Here is a 17,118-nt window from a genome sequence, read left to right as displayed (position 1 = left end):
CTAATTCTCTTCCTCTTCAGTCTCCTGCTGGGACTCTGGGTGCAAGGTCCTCCCTCCTCTGTGGATGTTTTTTGCATTATTTGTAGAAGGTAAGTCACATGATCTCAATCACTTGGCTTCGGCCTTCCAGGTGCTAGGATTAAAGGTGTACATTACTGCACCTGGCTTCACTTTTTTTTTTTTTAATCTAAAAGCAACTCATGGCCCAGAGACAAAAATAAAATAAAATAAAACAAACAAACAAACAAAATGTAGATTTGTGGCTAACGGGAAATTTATAGTCCAGGCAAGGACCAAATTATGTTTCATGATAGTGAATTTATTCCACAGCTAGTAGGGAGACCCATTAAAAAGGACTACGGTCTGAAGGACCAGCATTCCTGTAGTTGGTAAACTCACTGAGGATCCATACAATTAGCCATCTGCTAAGTCCTTTAAGAAATGGACGAATGAGACCTTACCCTAATGAGTGTCCACATTATAGAGTGTAATTGGTCATTAATCACCACCGATACCAATACACAAACATGCTTCAGGAAAGCTGGTTCTCGGGTTTCAGACAACAACAGGATCAGAGTGAAATACTTAAATCATCAGACAGAAGGAAGGTACAGAGAGTCAAATGATATATTTTGTAGAGTAACTATTGCCATAAATACAGGGATAGGTGGTCAGAAGTGTAGGGGTTAAGAGTGATACAAGAGTCTGGAAGATGTGTGGGACACAGAGATCTGGAAATCTAAGTTGACTTTGGCCATTTGACAAATACCGTTCCTTAAATTAGGTAATAGATACAATAACGTGGAGAGTGAATGCTGTGTCCCTCGGCACACACCTCCTACTTTTTACTTTGGACGGCAGGTTCCTAGGACAGTTTTAGCTGATGGAATCAAATGGAAAGAGCAAAAAACCAACTAAACAAACAAAAAAAACTACCAAAAACCAAACGAAAATAAGAAAAGAACCGCAACCCTGGTGCCACAACAAACTAGCAGGGACCCACACCCTTAGATTAGCCTTGGGTCATTATTAACGCTTTTATCCGTTGTTTCAGGGGGATGAGTCAAATCTCTGTGGGTTTCTTTGATGGGTAACACGACGTCCAAAACAACCTGACCTTTGTCCTTTGTGATGATCTCTATTTTAGGTATTTATTGCCTGGTTTTGGTTTTGTTGGACTGGCCTCAAATTCAGGAGATCCGCCTGCTTCTGCCTCCCGAGTGCTCCCGCCACACTGCCTTGCCCTTTCAACAAACATTACAGGTTCTCTGGGGAATAAAAACTCGTCTGTCTTGTTTGTGGCTGTTTTCTCAGCACATTGTTCAGCGCCTTCACAAAGCAGGCGGCTCAGTTGCCCTCTTACACGGCAGTAATAGACTATGCTAAGTGCTGTGACAGCCTTGTGCACGGATGACCTCTGACAGCGGGGCAGTAGCCTGTTTTGGAGCCGAGGTTTAGAGACTGAGTAGGTCTTCATGAAGTGGAAAGGAAAAGGAAGGTAAACCGGAAAGAACGGAACAGAGGGAGCCAAAGCAAAGCCTCGTGGAGAGCAGTCGATTTCAAAGGCCAGCCTCTTTCCCCGTGTTGTCCAGAAACTCTTCTCTGTGAAGATGTTCCTCATAAGACAGAAAACACGACTGAAGAGGAGTGGGTGTTCCGGAGTTTGACCACTCCCCGCGAGGCAGGGATCCCCAAACAGCTGCAGACCGGGGTGTCTGTAATTCATCCGTATTGTATGTAAGCCCGGACTAAGCCGCTGCTCCCGAAGCCCTGGCTGAAGCACAGCTCTGGAACCTGGGAAGGCTGACCTGAGCTCTCGGTTACACCTAACTCAAGAGACCTGACCTGTCCAAGAATCAGGAAAGGCAGGGGAGGCTCTGGGAGGCAGAGCACGCAGGAGAGCAAGTGAGGGTTGGGAATCTGGCTTGGGAGGAGGTCGAAGATGAACTAAAAACAAACTTTGACTTCTGGACAACCCTCCAGGGAGGGACTGGAGAACACGCCTTGCCCTGGATTCTTCAGGGATCCCATGGACAGGTCTCCCCGGGTTCGCAGCCCTGGGCTTCTTGAGGGGCGACTGACCTCGTGCACAACTGAACGAGGCCACCGCGGGCCACTCCGCAGTTTTAACCCTTTGTTCCCAGATCCCTGCGCGGGGCGGGCACGCAGCCCTCCCCGCCGCGCCCGCGCCCCGGGGTTCCGGGACTGAGCATGCTCAGTAGCCGCCCGCGTCTGGCTCCCAGGGAAACCTCTGCACCCCCTCCGCAGCTGCTCTCGGCCGCCTCCTCTCTGCTCGCCGCCCAGGGAGCATCCCGGCTTGCAGGACTCCACGCGACCCAGATTCCCGCTCCGCCCCCGCCCCTCCCGCGCCCGCAGCCAGTGCGGCAGCCGCGGCCGCCTCGGTCCAGCTTCCTCGCGGGGACCAGTCGCTGCGGTCGCCAGGGCAGAGGCGGAGCGAAGCGGGCGATGGAGACCGCGCTGCCGCGCTCCCAGCGCCGCTGAACCCACCGCCGTGCCCGGCCCGGTGAGTCGCGACCCGGAGGAGCCCGGGGGTGGGTGTCCTTGGAGAGGAGGGCTGAGCTGCGTAGGGCACCGCGGAAAGGCTCGGGCTTGGGCACGGTGCGGGGACGCGGATCGGCGTGCGCACTAGCTGGGTGTTAGGAGCCCCGGAGTCACCCGAGGCTACAAATCCTCTTTCTCATCCTGCGCCGGGAAAATGACCCCCGGGGCGCCGCGGGTCAGAGCCCCGAGCTGTTGGCTTCCCGGGGGAGCGCGGGTCGCCTAGCGACTGAACGCCACTGCGGGGGCTCAGGGAGAGGTCCCCGGCGGGGACAAAGGGCGGCTTGGCTGGGGCCGGTGGAGGGTCCCGGCCCTGGGCAGCCCTCTGCCCTGCCGGTCGAGCCCCAGGGCGGTGCCAGGCGGCAGAGTGGCAGAGCTGTAGACCGAAGGTCTCAGAGCCTCCTCCCCGGGCCAGGTCTGCGGGGCGGGCGCGCACGCCTCCTCCCACGGGGGAAACTCCACTCTTGGGGCATCGGCGGGGCAGGTGCAGCTGAGCGGGCGGGCGGAGAACAGCAGCTCCGAGAGCTGCTTAAACCGAACGGTGGAGCGAGGTGTGCTGTTTTTCCAAGTGCCTTTATTTCCAAGTGTGGGCACCGACTGCTCCCCCTCTTGGCGTTTCTGTGCAGCCTCTAAGTGGCGAGTCCGGTAACAGACCTTATGAATATTTCAGAAACGACCTCACAGACTCGCTTGCTTCAGATCAAGTTTAATGAGTATGTGGGTAAGCCTTTCTGGCCCCCCGCACAGACAGATGAAAGCCCCGGCCACGGCTTGGAGCTTTCCAAATTTCATCTCCTCCTCCCCCCCCCCCACCACCCGAGAAAAAGACAAGGATCCCCACGAGCCTTAGACTGGTGTCATAAACTGAGGCTGTCATTTGGAGAGCCCGATTTTAGGCAGCCATCCAGGCTTTGTTCTGCTTCTCAGCAGCGTGTGCGTGTTGGCGTCTGTCGCCTGACAACCGTCCTTAACTGGTATGCCAATATGGTGGAAAGCAGGTAGCATCCCTACATTGGGATAAACGTCATAATTCCTTGTTGCCTCGTGAGAACACGGAGAAACAGCAGTCTTGGTCACATTCTCCCTAGAAGTTTCCTTGTGAGGTCAACGTGGTTGAAATTTTACCAAAGGTGTACATTCGTGTTATTGCTCAGCATTCCTACTCTCTCTCTCTCTTGTGGGAACACCGAATCCTTTCTCTGTAAGATGTTGCTGTCAAAAACGGCAAAATAATGTTTTCTTTCAGGGAACTTCCTGGATTGCAGCAGACGTAGGCTTCTGAGCTATAACTCCCATTGTACCATCACAATTAACCAGTAAAACCGACACACTGCTTAGCGCTCAGTACTCTGAGATGGTACTCATTTGTCAACCAAGTCAGCTTCCCTCACGCCCACCCCCCACCTCAGGTGTGTGAGAGAGAGGTGGGTAATCTTGATCCATCTATAAGGAATTTTTTTGTTGCCCCAAAGCTCAAGCGTCCTTGTGAAGAATGAGCAATAAATCTCTCTTGCACGTCTGAGCACCCAGAGGGAGGCTGAGGCGCTCCTGTCTACAGATGTTTCACATTTAGGAAAGGCTCCTCCAACAAAGACCTGCCGAGGTTACCTCACCGGCTTCTCCCAGTACCTGCCAGGCTGCTTCTCCCGGTCTGAGAAGAGCCTGGGTTGCTATGTTCAGTTAGTGAAGAGAAACAACCCTGAAATGAAAATGCTCCAGTTTCCTTTATCGCGTCTTGCGTTAGCTATTCAGGCGAGTTGGAGAGCTGTGCATAAAAATTATTCATAGATGGGATTATAAAGGAAGTATTCGGAATTAACAACGTAAGGGAACTCTTACGTAACAAGCAGCATTTCCTAAAGCATGCCACCAAGTTGCTCAGAGCTAACCGGGCTGCGTTCACAGATGTAAACGCTTGGCGAATTGGGAAGTTTGTGGAGCTCTTCCAGGTGTGTCAAGGAAGCGTACCCTCCATCCACCAAGCCTTTTCAAAACATCACTGTTAGGGTTGCTGGATTCAGCAAGTAAAAATTGGGGCTGCTTCACTAAATTTGAATTTCAAATAAACAGCAGGTACTGTTTTGGTTTAAATTTGTCACTGTGATACTTGGAATTATACCTTAAAAATTGTTCATAGTTTCTCTGAAATTTGGTTTGGGCTGGGCAGACATGTTTCTTTCCGAAAACCCTGTAATGGAAACATTTCTTTCCTCATTTTTTGGGTCACTTATGGGTTGAAAAAAAAAAAAAAACCGAAGTGGAGCAGAAGTTGTATGCTGCTCTGCAATCTGGGACAGGCTCAGCTCTTGAGCTATTGAGAATAACTCATGCCTGAAAGTGAGTGCTCTCAGCTCTGCACATATTTGCTGAATACATTTCTACTTGTTACGCTCTGTGAGAGTTGCCAGGATCCAAAGATGAGAGGAGACAGGGGCTGTTGATGGGTATACGTCAACCAATGTAGGACTTGCTCTTCCAGAAGTGTGAGGTGTGAAGTGTGAGGTGTGTGTGTGTGTGCGTGTGTGTGTGTGTTGGGAGTGTGTAATGTCAGAGCCTGGGGGAAGACAAAGGATTTTGATAGACATCTCCACCCAAGGAATGAGCTATTTAGCTGTGCATCGGTGTTGACTGTTGAGGTCTGGTCTCAGATATGAGAATGGGTTCTTATGATGGGAGAAAGATGTAAAAAAAAGAAAAAAAAGAAAAATTCCTGAGAGCCAAATGAAGCTACAAATTACAGGATTTTACCCAATAGCTTGGTTAGAAAACAACTATATCATGCCCGGAATAGTGTTTCACAGCACTGCTCCCTGTCTTCCCGAGCTTACATTGTGTTCTCCCCCCAAGAAAGACTTTTAAACAGTTCCTGAAGAACGAGCTGAGATGAGGCACGTGTCGGGACCAGCAAATGGCAGTTGGGCAAAGGTTTCTCACTGCATTAAAAAAAAAAAAAAGAAAAAGTTTTAATTTCTTTTTAATGTGGTTGGGTGTTTTGCTTGAATATGCTTGGGTGTTTTGCTCACATGTTTGTCTGTATATCATGCGTGTGGTTGGTACCCTTTGGGGGGCCAGAAGAGGGCAATGGGTCTTCTGGAACTTGAATTACAGACAGCTGTGAGCTGTCATGTGGGTGCTGGGAACTGAACCTGTGTCCTCTGGAAGAGCAATCAGTTCTCCATCCAGTGAGCCATCTCTCCTGCCCGTCTCATTGTATTCTACAGAGCAGGTATCCTGCCCTTTGACTAACATTATTGGGTGTCCTTTCATTAGTTGACTGCCACCCTGGTCTTTTCAGATTAAAACAAAACAAACAAACAAACCACCACATAGTATTGGAATGTATTGTTTCTTTAAAGTTTTACTTTTATATAAATGTAGATATTTAAATATGTCACATGGGGTGCCGATCAATATTCTGCTTCTTTTGGTACAGTTTCTTGAAATGAGATAAGCATATGTTTGGGTTTTAGAAAATCTGTTGCTCTGAATGAGAAAAGACATTAAATTGCTATCATTTTCTGTTTCGGTTGAGTTATCTTTAAGAAAGCAGATGCCAGTGGTGGAAAGAAAGTCTATTTTACAGAAATAGCACCACGCGAAAATGACCATATGCTTGTAGTATCAGAGAGTACCTACTTAGTGTTCCGAATGAAATTAATTCCAAAACAATACCAAAGCAAACCCAATTGTGCCTGTAAAGATGCGGAAAGTACTACTGCAGAGGATCACGTGGTATACTGCATGGAAGCTGAAGGTTAAACCCGTGCGGGTCGTGTAGAGACCAGCCATCTCTTCATGGTTCACACTGGCAAAACTCCAGTACCCAGTAACAGGATGCCAAAGTAGCTTACCCTTCTGTCAAGGAACCTAGTTATCTTAGCAACCTCCATTCAGAGCAGCCTCAAAGGTGTGGCTAAGTTTCTTTCTTTCTTTCTTTCTTTCTTTCTTTCTTTCTTTCTTTCTTTCTTTCTTTCTTCCTTTCTTTCTTTCTTCCCTTCCTTCCTTCCTTCCTTCCTTCCTTCCTTCCTTCCTTCCTTCCTTCCTTCCTTCCTTCCTTCCTTTCTTTTTTTTTAACGGTGCCAAGTAGTGCACCTAGAGTTTTATGCCTGGCAAACACTCTGGTGTTGAGCTCTATTACCTCCCTGAAAGGAAAAACAGCAAAACAACGTATTATTTTGAGACAGTCTCACTAAGTTACTCAGGGCGGCCTTGAACCTTCTCTGTAGTCAAGGAAGGCCCGGCACATGTGATCCACCTGCCTCAGCTTCTTGATCAACAGGCTTGATCCATGAGGCCCAGCTCATGTTCTAACATAAGTCTCAAAATCATAAGAACTAGCCCACATTGGCATATATCATGAAGTAGTCTTATCAAGTAAACGATCATCCTTTAAGATAGAGTGGAAAATGGTCTGATTCAGGGATTTCTGCCAGTCCTCTTCGCAGAAGATCAAGCTTTCTTCTGCCTTAACGTCCTTCCATAATTCCCAGTTTATATGAGGGAAAAAACTGTGGCCAAGGGACATACTGGAATTATTAAAGTTCAAGACGATTAGAGTCTGGGTCATATTTTCAACAAGGATTATTACAGGAAGGCTTTCTGCAGTGGCCCCAGTGACAGCGTATGTGGAGTGTCACCCAGAGAGCCTCCTGTGATAGCAGACGCTCATTCAGAGTCTACGTCCTTAGCAGACACCTTGAATCTGATCATTCTGCATACGGATTGTTCCCGTATTACATGAGCATGTAATCTTCCAGCCCCCTCTGGCCTGCTGTGGGCAAGTAGCATCCTATCTTACCCTAGTTTCTCTGCTGTAAAAGAGTTTGAAGGTTAAAAAATAATGATACGATGTTAACCCTGATGTCTATCTAGAAAATAAGCTTTCGGCCTTGCTGTGGCTTCAATAAGGGAACAGCTTTGTTCCAAAATAAATTAGAAACTTATATAGAGTGAGTATGTTCCATATGATGTTTCCCGGGCCACTGAAATACTTACACAGACTGGACTGTCTTAATTTTACACTGTGGAGGTGAAGCAGTTTGGTTGTTGCCTAAGTGGAATTTAAGTTGCTCCTAACAACCAGTCTCAGCTGGAGGTGGAGGTGCCCACGCCTTTAGCCCCAGGAGGCAGGCAGATCTCTATTTGTTCAAGACCAGCCTGGTCTAGTGAGTTTTTGGCCAGGTAGGGCAAACACTATCTCAAGCAAGCAAACAAACATACAAACAAAAATACCCCGAAAGCAAAAGACAAAGATCAGTCAAGATGGATGAGACAGTAAAGACACTTACGGGCAAGCCTGATGATCTGACTTTGATCTCTGGGCCCCATATAATGGAAGACGAGAACCAACTCCAGCAGATGGTCCTCTGGTCTCCACATACACTATAATGCATGACTGCGCACACTCAAACACACACACGCCAAACTAAAGAAACGAGTAATAGTTAAGAACAGTCACAAACAAGCTAATCAATGATGCAGATTTGGCATTCTCCGCATGTTCTCGAGATGAAGTCTCCATTTTAATTACTAGACTGAACTTATTAATTAAAATGCCTGGCACAGGAGCTTATTTAAGACACCTCCCTTCCCGTTTTCCCTGTGCCACCAGCTGGTGAAAGCTGACTCTTTACAAACACCTGTGTGTGCGTGTACGCCAGTGTCCTCAGAGGCCAAAAGAGGACATTAATGCCCTGGAGCTAGAGTTACAGACAGTTGTGTGACTTGACATGGGTCTCAAAACTGTAGTCCTGGGAAAGAGCAATATGTGCCCTTGACCACTGTGCCGTCTCCCCAGCCCTGCCACGTGTTTTGAAGGTTTTATTCATGATGAAGCCAATCATTTATTTACCTCACAGATGTTTTGATTTTTGGTATTAGTCTAACAGATATCATTGACATAAACTCTGTTCCCTACATTTTTTTTTTTACTCCACCAGTTGGCACTGTAAATATTTAAAGTGCAACTTGGTCATTGGAGTGAGTGCATTTATTGTATAAATACATTTCTTTCTTTTTCTTTTAAAGCAGAGAGATAGTCTATTCAGAATCTGAAAGACAAATTTTCTGAAAATTGTATAGTGTAGTAGGTCCTTTACTTTTGTTCCATATTTTGTTTGTTAAGGTTTTTGTTTTTGTTTGTTTTTGTTTTTTGAAACACAGCCTGGCTGTCCTGGAACTCTCTATGTAGACCGGGTTAGCCTTGATCTCACAGGAGATCTGCTTGCCTCTGCTTCCCCAAGTGCTGGAATTAAAGTTGTGTGCCACCATGTCCTGCTTTGACCTGTATTTCTTAATGTATTATTTTTATTTATTCTTTGAGATTTTCGTACAAGTATACAATGTATTTTGATAATCCACCTTTCCTTCCTCCTTCAACTTGTTAAACCCCGCCAACACATCCTCTCCCAAATTCATGTTATTCTCTCTCTCCCTTCCTTCCTTCCTTCCTTCCTTCCTTCCTTCCTTCCTTCCTTCCTTCCTTCCTTCCTTAATAAACCACTGAGTCAAATCCTTGCTAGCCATTTGCCCATGGTATGGGGCCATACAGTGGAATATGGGCATCAGCAGCCACACCCCAAAAGAAAAATGATTCTCTTTCCTCTGGTACTCGTTGACTGCCAATAACTCCTTAGCTAAAGATGACGTCATCTGATCCCTACCTGTATCCTTCCTGGAATTTTGACTATCTTGATCTGCTGTAGGTCATGAGCTACTGTGAATTCAGGAGTGCAATCATGATGTCGTGGCCAGAAGACAGCATTTTACAACACTCTTCCCCATCCTCCATTCTTTATGTTCCTTCTTCCACGGTATTTCCTAAATCTTAGGAGGGCAGCAGTCCATACAGATATCTGATTAGAACTGGGCACCCACAGCCATTTATTCTCATCCCTTGGACCAGTTTTGTGTCCCTGTATTAACTGCTGCCCACCTCAAAAAGAAACTTCTGACCAAGGTTGGGAGCAGCACCAATCTATGGGAATAACATAAATCTCTACAGTGCAGTCTGACAACACGACCATTTGGCAAAACAGTGGTGGTTCCTCCTGTGGCCTACAGCCCTCCTAGAGAGACGCTTACAGTGCCTGGCAGGAAGTCCAGTGGGTCACCTCCAGCACAGCTGTCGCTATGGTACCAGCAGCACATGTTGCCTGGCGGGTTGGTCTTGTACTTTGCAGGATGTAGTGCTAGGTAAGACTAGCATCTTTTCTCTCAGGGGCTTGCGTAACACCTGCTGGTAGTACAAACGCTGGCCAAGCAAGAAAGAAGTTTCCTGGTCAGTTCCAGGTTGATTTCTCTAGATACTGCAACCAAAGTGGGACGCTTAGGTTTTAACTTTAAAATGTCTTTAGCCTGAAGATCCATTTAAATTAGCTTTTAAAAATGTAATCAATTACTCTTGGCAGTGAAGCGTAGTCACGGGTTCTCTTGAAATGGTAAACACTCATTAAGACTGTGTTAATTGAGATGTATATTACATGTTATGATTCAAAAGACCTTTATTAAAATTCCTAACGTGGAATGCCTTCCCATCTGTCCTGTGTGTAATGTGTATGTGGCCTAGTGTGGGACCCCAATAAATACAGGTCAAGATTTAGCAGTATTAGAGGCTGTGTCTTAGCTGTCGTTCCGTATTGGACCATATATTTCCTCCACTTGTTCTTTAAATGATTGTTCATCTAGAAATGTGTACAATAGGTTCATTAAAAATACATATACATAGATAGAATCCTTCTGGGACACAGCTTATCAATTAGACTCTTGAACAGTCGGAGTGAGATACGGAATTTAAGTTTGAGATGCGGTTTCATGTTGATCAACTATGTTGAGAGAATGTGGAAAACGGTATAGAAGACTGGCTTCATTGGTTTACTTTAGAATTCCTCGTTGGCTCTAATATGTTTACAACCTTATCGGTGACCCAAATCTACATAGGTCATCATGAAAATCTCAAAAAATAGAGAATTTGAATAATAATCAGGATTCAATTTTATATCCCTTGACCCAGGAAAAAAAAATCAAGTCTAAGATTATGCTTTTAAAAGAATGGATATGATAAGGATTCTATGTATATGTATTTTTAAATGACTGTTATATACATTTAGGATCTAAAATCAATTCCAAGACCAGAGTGTGGAAGTACCAATTTATCTAATTGGATTATGGAAACAGTTTTAGTTCACTTGAATATGAACAGGAGAACTTTCAGTTAGATTAAAAAATGTTCCAAACTCAAGTCAAAGAGGGTCAGAAACAAAATGTTCAGCACACTATAAGGTGACTCACAGGGGCACCTGTGAGAGCTGAGAGAAGAAAGAATCATATCCCTGAGTGGGACTTTGACTCAGATGACCTAAAAATCACCGCCTAAATTTAACTGTAGACTTCAAATTGAGGTCCTAGGTGGTAATACATGAATCTGCCAATATCTAATTCAACCTAACAAACTACTGTACCTCTGTCCTTTAACTTAGTTGTCATTTTATACTGTACAATAACTATTGTGCCTCTGCCTCTTGTTTTAAAATTAATATGTAACCTTATGTTTATACTTAATTATTGCCTGGACAACTAACAATCACAAATTAGTCAATAAACAGTTAAATTCGTGTATCTGTGACTGCTACTGTTACTTCCATGATATTCTTTAATTATATAAGCTCACATTTGAAATTGCTCATTCTAAATGATGATGTTTTCAGCAGCCATAAAACTAGGCATGTGTCATGAGTTGCACATCTAATCGAGTATGACAGTGGGTGTGCAGTCTCAGGCATCTCTCTGCCTCATGTTTTGGCTTTCAGAGATATTTGTTTACACTGTAGAATGGACGTTTGTTACTCTTTTTAAACACAGCCTTCAAAATCCTGTCCTCTATTGAGGACTGTATTCTTTGTTATATGGAGAAAGAGAACCAACAATAGCTAGACACATTTGTGCACACAAATACAGATGTGTTAAGCCTCTGTGTGTGTGTGTGTGTGTGTGTGTGTGTGTGTGTGTGTGTGTGTGAAGAAATCCATTATGAAGAATGAGCTCTTTTGATTGTGACAGCTGAAAAGTTCATAATCTGTTGCCTGCAAACCGGAGACCCATAAAAGCTGCTGTAATTCTATCCAACAGCACGAACACATCAGTGTCACAGCCGCTCGTGGGAGAGGCTAATTCCTCTGCCTCCACCTTTTTGCTCCATTCAGGCACAGCAGATTAGATCACGTCAACCCACACTGGGAAGAGAAACATGCTTTATTGAGTCTAGGGATTCGCACACCGACCTTATTCAGAAACTACATTCAGAGACATAACCAGAGGTAATGGAACTGGGCCTCCTCGGCCCAGTCAAGCGGACACATGAAATTAACCATCACAGGGCTCTCCTGCATTACAAAACACAACCCACTTTTCACAACAGGAGTTGAAAGCTTCAGGTGTTTCTTTTTTTCCACACATGTTTGAACCTTAGCCCTGTTCCTGGCGTCCAAACTCCATTGCAAGGGTCCCAGCCCTTAAAGCCCCCCAAACGCCAGAAGGTGTGGCAGCAGTACCAGCCCGTGCCTGGTGGGGGCAGTAGAGGGTCTTTAGCAGGCTGCCTCTGTGTCCCACGTTTTGTTTTAGCTAGTCTCCAAACCTGATTTCCTTACCCACCTGACAATCTGGGGATTGTTTTCATGACAAATGCATTTTCTGCTTAAAGAGGAGAGTTAGTTTTGTTTGGGGTTTGGCTTTGAACTCTTCCTCCCTCAGCCTCTTGAGTGTTGGGGTTATAGGTAAGATCCACCATGGCCCACTAGTTTCTGTTTCTGCAATAGCGAGCCCTGATGATCACAGGGCTAATCCCATGCTAGTGGAGGAGTGTTCATCAGTCACTAGGACTCACTGAGTACACGGCATTCGGAAAGGCACAAGGCGGGGCGAAGGTTATTCATTCTCTTAGTGTTTATGAGACAAGTCACCTTGCTTGGCATAAGCTAGTGGTCTGGGGACAAGTGACAAAAGATAGGAACCCCAACGGCCAACGGAAGGTGGAGACCTGAGTCTGTGAGCTTAGTGCTTTTGAAGACTGTTTCAGTTCGGAAGTGGGAGGTGGCTATAAGGCAGGATACTTGGGAGAGCAATAGATACAATAGAGGCAAACTTTTTCTTCCTTGTTTAACGGATAAAGCTTGGAAGTTGCATGAGTGTGTCATGTCCCAACCACCACATTCTGGTCCTGCTTTCCCCATCCACATTTCAGTGAGCCTAGGATGGCAATGGTATACACCCTCATATCCTGAGTAAACAGCTCAGTGAGGCACTGGGGAGATGGCCCAGTCCGTAAAGAGCTGGCCACACAAGCTGAGGACCTACCTGAGTCTGTAAAACTCCAGACACAGTGACGTGTGCCTGTGGTCCCAGAACCAAGGAGGCCGCCGGCACTTATGTGCACATACCCAACCACAGACATGCACACATACACAAAACAGAATAAACACATGAAAAGGGGTTTGTTTATTCCAGGGTAATGCTTACAATTACTTAAAACATCACAATAGTAAGACTTGGTAACATAGTTCCCAGGACCCAGTCCTTCTCCACTCCAAACTTGTGTTTCTCAAGAAAATACATTTCACTTTTAATGGAAGAAACTGTGTCCACATATTTACTGTTTTTTACTGTGATTTTTTTTATTTAGAGTTTTAATTTTCGAAACTAAAATATTGAGGATATTTTGTGTCAAATTTCCGGAGTCTTTTAGAAGTCAGAGACAGATTTCGTCAATTGTGCCCACCAACCCTTCACTGCCTTGAAAGGCAGAAAACCACCGTTAAGCAGGTCATAAGTAAATTATTGGCAGCCTTGACTTCTGCAGCCAGCCTGGACGGCCATTGCGATAAACCTCGAAATAAGCCTCAGATGAGTGTTTATGTCTGAGGAAGGGAAAAGCCTTCCTAGCCGTCAGGTTAGCTCGTGTCAGCAGGGCAGTTTTGACGCTAACTGCTGAGGAAGGGAGAAAGGAAGGCGCTGGATGTAGCCTCGGGGAGCCGGTTATGCCTGAGCATTGCGCCCCCGGTCGGATATGCTGTGTGCCACATGTGGTAACTTTTCATATTTGCTAGTTTTCTGTCCTCACGTGGATACCTGAGCATTTTATCCATACTTCAAATGCTCACAGCCTTGGGATTTTTTCTTTTCTTTCCTTCTTTTCCATTCCACTTTGTCCCTCCATCACTTTATGAACTCCTCCCATTTTCGGTCTTTTGTTGTTCAATGTGTTTTATTGCATTTATCCTTTTAAAACAATGAGACTCCATCTTTCCTTGTATGGACTCATTCCTTCTCAGGACTTGACCAGGTATGAAGAAGGCTGAAAATATAGACATCACCTGGATCCATCTGATCAGAAAACACTGGTGGCACCTTGTTTGGTTTGTGGCTCTGCTCAGGCAGAGCCCAACCGTTCAAACAGGTTACTTTCACCCGGCCTTTTTACCCACAGTCTTCGCCCTGGCGTGCTATGTCCCATGCAGATGTGTTTGCTGCTGGCATGCTCATTTTGGAGAGGGTTTTTTTTTTTTTTCTTTTTCCTAATTTTTTGGAAACCATCCACAGACAGGCATCCTAACAGTGTGAACTGAGTTCATCTGACCTTTCCCACGTCAGCTTCAGGTATTTGTGACTGGGAGCCTTTTCTGGACTGTTCACGTTTTCCCTCCATTTTGCCTACAACACCTTAACATACCCAGGAAGGGGGCAGGGGGTCAAAAAGAAACATATCCATTTCTTTTTCTAAAAAAAAAGAAAAAAGAAAAGAAAAACTGGTCATATGTGACAGTGTTTTACCCACATGCATATCTGTCCACCACATGTGTGCAGAGCCCGTGGAGGCCCAAAGAGGGTGCGGGATCCCTGGGTCTAGCACTACAGAAAGTTGTGAATCACCATGCTGGGAGCTGTACCCTGGTCCTCTGGAAGAGCGGCCAGTGCTCTTAACCTGAGCCATCTCTCCAGGCCCACTTCTATCTATGTTTAGGAGATTCCTGACTGAGGAAAGTCATCTCTGCTTTAGTTTCATTACATTCCAGAAAGGCCATCAACAAACAAGGTAAGAAACGCTGCTGGAAGTTGGTCTCCGGGGCAGCTTCCGTGAGGACTTTGTGAATCTTGGGATACTTGAGAAGAGACCCACCCCTTGATGGCTTCCTGGCTTTGCACTTTAGTGAATATTAAATGCAGTTTTTATTCTCTTTTTCGCTTTCTCTGGGATGTTGTCCCAGTGGCTTCCAGGGGCATCACAAAAGAGGGCTGAGTGCCACTGCCTCCTGAATCTCAGCTCTGCCTCGGGCTAACGGCTGACCTCCCTCAGAAGGTCCCTTAACCTCTCCAGCTCACTGTCCTCGGCTGCAAAGTGGAGACAGTAGTTGCAGTTAGGACTGAGTTTATATAAGCAAAACCCATCGGTTGTTGCCCAGCTTTTAGCAAGTTGTGTGTAAATAAATGTTAGCTGTTATTAATTCCACAAAACCTTAAACTGAGATTCAGTTCTTCAGGTTGGATTTTATTTTTAAAATACTGGGATAATCATACATTGGGCAGATGTTAGAAGGAAGTAGTATTCACCTGTGGGTTATTTTTTATGCATGTGTAAGCACCCGGGGCCCACAGCGTTTCGGTTGTGGGCAGACAGAGCCAACTAAGAGCTGAGGACTGTGCAGAAGGTAGCCTTTTCTCTGTCTCCCCCACTCCCCTTGCCCAGGGATTAAGCCTTTGAAGAAAGGAACGCTGCTGCTTCCAGTGGAGTCTCCACCTGGGGTTTTCAATGGCTGGGTGGTTTACACAGTGGTACTTTACAAAGAACCCACAGGGAACTTCATGCTCAAAGAAGGCAGGGCAATCCCCTGATGATGGGGGCCAGGAGCCTTTCAGAAGTCACGGACCGCTCAGCACTGTCCCTTCCCTCCCAGCTGGGAAAAGAGAGAAGAGGCAGATAGCAGCACAGCCCCATACTGAAGCGCCAGCTCATCTCCGTTTGATCGGCACACTCAATCATTTGATCCTTCTTTTTGGATCTGCTCATCTCTGTGCGCACAGAGACAAATCACTGCAGGGCCCTGCCAAGCTTAGCAAGCCTAGTTTATAATTTTTTTATTTTTTATTTTTTTTACTATAGGGACGAGAAGATCTAGGATTTTTTTTTTCTTCCAGGTGGGAAATTTGGAGTTTGTTTTCCTAGTGTTGTTATCGATTGATGCTTTTAAAGTGCATTTTCCTAAGAAAGACACACCATTCATTTTGACAAATAATTCAGAGAATGTGCAGCATGCTGGGCAAAGAAATATGAAACAGCTCATTCACGGGGGCTAAGGAGATGGCTCGGTGGCTGACAGTCCTTGCTGTGCAAGTTACGAGGGCCCGAGTCCAGACACCTAGTTCCCGTGTAAAAGCTGAACATAGGTGCAGGCACCTGTAACCCCAACACTGGTAGGGACAGAGACAGGAAGATTTCTGGGGTTTGCTGCCCCCCCAAAAGGGAAAGCTCCAGATTCAGTGAGAGGGCTTGTCCCAAGGGAATAAACAAGAGTCACAGGAAAGAACATCTGACATTCTCCTTCGGCCTCCAGGCAAGCACATGGGTCTCTCTCTCTCTCTCTCTCTCTCTCTCTCTCTCTCCCCCCCCCCACAATTTTGTAAAGTTTTTGGAACAATATTAAGAATGCAGAGTACAACAGAAGAGCATGGTTGCCCACCCTAGAACAGCCTCCCTCTAGATAGGAAGTCATGGGGAGGGGACTGCGCAGAGCAGCTTTTGTGTTTCTCTTAATTCCCACGAAAGACGTGTGCGCACTAAGCGCCTACATGCTTCGCTCCACTCAGCCCTTGAAGCTACCTCGCAAGGTGGATATGACCAGCCGCCCCGCTGGACGCCGCACACACGCTAAGCAGCTTGCCTAAAGCTACCAGCTGGGCGGTTGTGGATTCAAGCCATGAGCTTTCTCTCCACGACTTTGTACCATAACCACCCGTGCCCTCCCTATCACATTGGCAGCGTTACCCACAGACAGTAAGTCTCCCCCGTCGTTCCAAACCGTGTGGCACCGTGCGCTGCAGTGGGCGGGCACCCTCAGGGGCTGCGGTGTATAGCCCAGAAAGTTTCTGTTTTCGCCTTTTTTTTTAGGTTTAATATTGTATCATTTCAGTTGTCCCATTTGGTGATGAGATGAAGCCTGTAGAGTTTACCTTTTAATTTTTCATTGGTTCTTTGAGAATTGTGTACCAATGTGTTTTGATCACATCTACTCCTCCCCCAACTTCTCCCTGATTCACCCCTCCCTTCCCTCACCAGCCATCTTGATGTCTCACCCAGTGTGACTAGACAGGTCATACTCCCTAGGGGAGAGTTATTACTGTTATTCTGCTAATGGACATGAAAGGGTTTTTTTTTGTTTGTTTGTTTGGTTGGTTGGTTTGGTTTTTTAAGATGAACCAGATTCACAGTCACGAAATTGAACTACCTGGGGATAAAATGGTCTGCTGATTCCAACAGCATATTCCTGGTGCCCTCTGTGTTATGAGGACTCT

At 46.0% G+C, this 17,118-nt stretch overlaps 1 protein-coding gene across 1 annotated transcript in view; it reads left to right on the top strand.

Moving 5' to 3' along the window:
* The first annotated feature begins 2,216 nt into the window (after positions 1 to 2,216).
* Elmod1 (ELMO domain containing 1) overlaps positions 2,217 to 17,118 on the top strand; it is a 55,862-nt gene continuing 40,960 nt past the window's right edge. The window contains exon 1 of the mRNA XM_021638677.2: positions 2,217 to 2,524. The gene's annotated coding sequence lies outside the window, so the exon portion shown is untranslated. The remainder of the gene's footprint in view (positions 2,525 to 17,118) is intronic.

Source organism: Meriones unguiculatus, chromosome 1 (assembly GCF_030254825.1).
Source record: "Meriones unguiculatus strain TT.TT164.6M chromosome 1, Bangor_MerUng_6.1, whole genome shotgun sequence".
NCBI lineage: Eukaryota > Metazoa > Chordata > Mammalia > Rodentia > Muridae > Meriones > Meriones unguiculatus.
The sequence above is the reverse complement of the archived record's forward strand: the minus strand, read 5'-3'. Positions and strand labels throughout refer to the sequence as shown.